Raw genomic sequence first — 6,289 nt, 5'->3', positions numbered from 1 at the left:
GCGCCCGCCATTTTCGCTTCAAATTTAGTTGTACCAAAATAATTAACTTAAATTGCCACTGTAAGAGTGTTTTTTATGAAATGAGTTAATGTGATTAATTTTTGCAATGTAAATCAACTCTGAACGTAGTTTATAGTGCTGTATAATATAGAATATCATTCAAGTTCAAGGGAAAATTCGTAACTGTAAGTGTAATACTCATGTAACCAATATTTGTTTTATTTAGATTTTACCGCAAATGTATTAAAAAACGTCGTTCAATGTACGTGTGGAAGTGTTATTATTTATGTACTTGTCCCGTGTCTTTTATTCGCCTACGGGACTCGTAAATAATAACACACTTTCCAAACTTGCATTGAAATGTACTATTGTAAGACGGAAGAAATGGTAATACCTAAAGATGTTGAAGCTCCTGTTTTACACTTACCAGAAGATGCTGAAGTGCCAGTTATACATTTAACTGAAGCATTTGATTTCCTGACGATGATGCAGAATTTCTGCAAATTGAAAGCAACCTATTCGAATCGTTCGACAAACAGCCTACTGTATATTTCGTGGGATATTTAGCCACAGTGGTTTTAAAAAAATACGGTGGCAATTGAGAACTAACTATACGCGAAGCTTAAAAGCTAAAGTGATTCAGCAATGTACAGTTATATATATTAAACTTCGGGAATGGTGCCCAGAGAAAACAAATCTTACGTATCCAACATTAAAGTAATTGCAACGTTTTTGGAAATTGAACCCCTAAGGGGGTTAAAACGGGAATGGAAATTCGTCTTGGGGTGCAAATTTTATTTTAAGCTAGGAACTTGAAACTTTGCAAAAAGGTATTAAATTAAATTACAAGAAAACTAATTTCAGCGTTTTTGAAAATTCATCCCCTAACGTGGTGAAAAAGGAGTTGAAAGTTTGTATGAATATCAAACATTTTTTCAAGCTTTCAATCTACCTATAGGAACTGCAAACTTGGTAAAAGGGCATTAACATTATATTAAAAGTTTGTATTATGATGTTTGCATCGATGAAAATTATAGGTACTCAAGATGTAAAATGTTCAAGAGTCCACGCGGACGAAGTCGCGGGCAACAGCTAGTGATAAAATATTGGTGTTTGCTTCGCCAGCGAGCCTAAAAGTTATGAACAAAAAAAAGGGTAGACAATTTTTCGGCGACGGCACCTTTAAAAGGGTACCGAAACCCTTTAAGCAGTTATTTTCTCTGCACATGGATGTCGGTAGTACCGATGAGACCACAAACATTGTGCCGAGGGTGTACGCTCTTCTCCCGGACAAAACAAAAAAAAAGCCCATGAAAGACTTTTCGATATCTTGAAATCAAAGCTGTACATTGATATTAAGTTTTATAAAAGTGATTACGATGTTGCACAGTACACAGCGTTCAAAACTTTGTATCCAGAAACGGAATTGACAGGATGTTATTTTCACTTCTCTAAGGCTATATGGAAAAAAGCTGAAGAAATAAATTTCACTTCGGCCGAACAACGCGAAGTTGTTAGTCTAACATTCAACCTGCCATTACTCCCAACACATAACCTCGGAGATGCATGGATTACCATATTACAGGCGTGTACAGATTCTACACTAATGAGGAAATTTCATAAATATGTACGTCCATAAACAATGGGTGAATTTACCAATTATAAGCTGTGCCGAAGCAATGCACCGCACTACGAACAGTACTGCATGAAGCATGGCATTGTCGGCTAAACACACGCGTGCCTCCAAAGCCTACGTTCATATTGTTTTTAGATAATTTTTAAGAAAAAAAATACCGACTTCCATGACGGACACTGGTGAAAGAATAGTTATTTGTTTTACAAGGGGGCAAAGTTGCTGTTTAACCGCTCGTGCTAATATTGATACCCGAGCAAGCGAAAGATTCCAAAATTGAACCACAAGCGTAGCGAGTGGTTCGAAAAACGGAATCTTGAGCGTTACGAGGGTTTCAAAGCACGAGGGTTAAACAACAAATTTGCCCCCTTGTAAAACAATTAATACTTTCTACGAGTTAACTAAAATATGTATAGGTAGGTAGTAGTCAATAATACCATAATTTCTACTTCTACTATTTGACTTCTTTTACTCAAGTTAACTGAAATCAAACACTTAATATGAAAAACTACTGTGTACATTTTTTAAGGTGCATTGGTGCATTCGGAAAAAAACAACAAAAATATAGTGTTACCTAAATTAACCCAATGTAATGCAATACTTAGTTCTGCTAGTGAATAATGAAACACTCAATCTAATAAAAACAATTTATTTTTAAATGGTTAGATAGCTTGTTGGATACTTAAATGTTAAAGTAACGGGTAAGTGTAGCATGGGGACAAGTGTGGCTGGCCTTAACATAGGGATCTATTTTGCACATTGATTAGTCTTATTTGCGAGTTCATACATTTACCATTTAACACAAGTATTTGCCATTCAAGCCAGTACCTAATGTGAGATCTCGCATAAACACTAATCAATGTATAAACAGGCCCAATGTCGGCCACACTTACCTGTACGGGCTGTATGCCACACACTTACCCGTGCCTGACCTTATACACGAGGCTGAACTGAACAAAGGTACCTACTATTTATGATAATGGATGTGAAGGTTTTGGATATGGTTTTTGGTTATAATTATAGGGGAATATTGTTTGAGAATTTGGGATAGATTAATTTCACTAGATGCTGTAGAGGTGGGTGGTTGAGACACTTGAGATAAAATATTGATATTTTCATTGTATGTATATTGCAGTAAAGGTTGGACTTGGTGAAGGCTGGGCTTCGCTGGTTTGGGCTTGTTGTTCCTCTTTTGCAGCTAAGCCTGAGCTCCTGCTCGGGATGCAGGTGGCATTTGATGATTTCGATGTACACGGACAGTTACTTTGTTTTATGGAATTTAATATGGTTTTGGATACATTCTTTTTGTTTTGGATGGAATTATCTATGTAGCCCACGGCTACTGTTGTAGATCTCCATCCTCCATACCTTTTTAAGGTGGTGATGTCACCTACTGCATAAAAAAAATACAATTTAATCTCATAAAATAAAACTGTGTGACAAAAATCGGATAAAAGTTACATTGGAATCCAAATGTAATACTATTACTATTTACCTACCTGCAACATTAAGCAAAGTAGCAGAGGTTCTCTGGAAACAGTGCCTAGTGTACAGCTCCAGATTTGGTAACTTCATGTAACTAGCCACTGTTTTCCCCATGTTTCCGAATCCATTGATTCAATGTTTTGGCTAGTGCATTTGCCATTATAATACTTTGATGAAAAAATGATCATTTATGCAACCAACTGGCCTCAGATCATGTATCTTTGACATTTTCAAACAGCAGACTGTGCAGTTCTCGCCTGCGGCAGGCACCCATTATACCGAAGATGGCTGCTGCCTGAAACCAACAAACGATTGCATGTTAGAATGTTGTTTAAGTAAATAGTACTTATAATAATAATTTAGCCTATATACGTCCCACTGCTGGGCACAGGCCTCTCAAGCACGAGAGGGTTTAGGCTATAGTCTCCACGCCCTAGGCCTTCCTACGCTATAGTCCAAATAGTACTTATTAAAAGAAAATTATATATTACCTTGGTCAAAAGATACACTGCGTCAGATGCTTGATTGAGAAATTGCTGAATTTCCAATGGTGAAAAAGTTTTGGATTTTTTAGCTTTGTATCCATCCGACTTTATTTTTAATAAAGCGTGTAGCTTGCTATATTTTGATATATGTTCAAAGTTAACTTCAGCATGGAATAGTCAGTCCACAATGTTGATCGGGCTAATTTTGTGCTCATATCCTGAAAATATGCCAGTAACACATTTTCAGAAAACGGCCAATACCTTTTTTCATGCGCCATTTCATAAAATTGGCATAAGTTTTGTTGTAGTTTGTTCTTCGACTTCTCTGGCAGCAAGTTAAGTAAGTACCTACAGCTTCCTCTGCAATATCCAATATTTCTTGAGGAGTAGTGGGCTGCATATTTTCATCGCTGTCACTCATTTTTATTCAATATTTTTCACAGTTTCACTCACAAAACCAAACTTTAAAACTTTTACAAGTTTTCAAATTACAATGCAGACAAAAACGACAAGAACTCTTGGGCGTCCGTTGTGAAAAAATGTTTGTGTTGGCCAACCAATCACAAAGCAGAGACGACGCAGCAGCGTGTTTAAGTAGACCTGTGGTGGGCAAACTTTCTTCATGGGGGGCCAGAAAGTTTAGGAAATTTAAGTGGAGGGCCAGAATTGTAGCCAAATTTTTTTTGGTTTGTGATAATCGTGAGCCAATATAGCCCATATACTAATTATTTCATAGGACCGGCGGCGGGCCGGATAAAATCCATTCGCGGGCCGCAGATGGCCCGCGGGCCGTACTTTGCCCACCACTCTCTTTTGAAAAAGCTCTCGTGCGAATGGGGGCTTATTCACACGATGGCGGTGGCGCTTTTTATCAAGAGCTGTTGGATTTTCGACTTTAGGCGTTGGTTGTTAAATCGAATTTAGCGAGTGGCCGGATTCAAGCGCTTTTTTAAAGGCCCCCGTACACAATGGGCCAGCGCCAGCCATTCCAAGGGACGCAGCCATGCGGTAGAATGAGATAGCAATATCACTTGCTCCCTCTAACGCATAAATGCGTCTCCCAGACTGGCTTACGCTGGCCCATTGTGTACAGGGGCCTTAATGTGCGTTGAAAAAGCGCTCGTTAGTAGGAGGCCTAAGGTTATAGAGTTGTATAATGAAGTTGTAATACACAGATTATAGTCGACCAGTAGAAAAAAAAAATCATTACATTATACATGAAAACATTACGTAAACAATAAAATAAGGTTAGTTAGTTAGTTAGTTAGTTTAGTCTCATTTCAATCATAGACAGAGAGAATCATACTATCTTTGTCTTACACTAGTACTAGCACCCAAAAGAAAAGGATGAGTAGGACCAGGAAAACTTTCCTGGTTCTTACTGAATGAATTTGTTTAATTGGCTGAATGGCATTACCATTGCCACGGCGGCTGTGGTAAATCGAAAAAAATAAATAAAAAAATAATTTCGGTGCGAATAATTTTTTCATTCGAACTAAATTGTTCCCATTAAATTCTTCGACTTGTAATGTTTATGGCTTTTCATTTAATATGAGCTACCAAGATTAGTTCTTTCAATGCATTTAGCTATGCTTGGCCTAATACATTTACAATTTGATGTAATTTCAAGGTAAAATTCATAACGGTAGGGCATTTGTCTTATTCTATTTTTTCTTGTAGTTGTATTAAAAACATCATTTTATTTCGACTTTCAGGCTTTCTTGCAAATGTAAATTTAAAGAATAATAAAAACAAGAAGGTAGCACCTCCGTATCTACGTGGACTAAGTCGCGGAGGCTAGGTAGGTACCTAGGTTAAATCTCTCCTACCTCCAATGTATATAACTACCGGAGCAGGTAAATACATATTATACATTAAGGGACAGACTTCAATAATTAATTGAGAGTTGTGTGTATGTATTTTCAGAATTGATGGGATGACTGTGTGAGAGTTAATTTCATGAATGACTGGTTTAGATGTGTAAAATTTTAATTAGTCGAACGAGCGAGTGAAGCGAAGCGAAGTTCTTACATTCGACTTGGATCACGCGGCTGGCTAGCGGCACGTCCCGGCATTTCGATGTTTTTAAGCTGAACTAAGAAGATAGTTTGATACTCAAGAACTTAAGTAAATTTGTTCTAATTTAAATGAAATTGGGTAAACGTGTAGTTGAGGGCATTATATTTTAGTTATTAAATTATGAGCAGACTCGATCAAGGGATTATTGAGGTAGAAGAGCTTAGAAGGCCAAAAAGCTGTTTGTGAGAGGTCTTGCTATTCTGGTCATTTTATTTGCAAAAAACATAGTCGAATTTAGTATAAAATGAAAGTGCTCAGTTTGCACTTTTATAATATCGATTTTAAATTTACTATTTTTAAATAATTAGCAAGATAAAAATAAACATAATATAGGTATTTGACATTTGACAGGAAATATTTCGGCTTAGCACAGATACAGTTTATTTTAATCTCTATGATTTCTATGATGACTTAAGTCCAGGGGAGGGACAGTCGTATATAAAGCACTTTGTTTCAAAAAAATAGCGACATCTATATTTCTTAACGCTAAACTATTTTTTTTAATATGGCTTCACTTTAGTTCGTCAGAACGTCTTAAAAGTCTTGTATCCAGAGCATGGATCAAACAGAAAAATTTCTGTTGAACAGATTATTTATGGCCATCGTT

The sequence above is a fragment of the Cydia splendana genome, chromosome Z (assembly GCF_910591565.1).
Source record: "Cydia splendana chromosome Z, ilCydSple1.2, whole genome shotgun sequence".
Taxonomy (NCBI): domain Eukaryota; kingdom Metazoa; phylum Arthropoda; class Insecta; order Lepidoptera; family Tortricidae; genus Cydia; species Cydia splendana.
Note: the sequence above shows the minus strand (reverse complement) of the source record.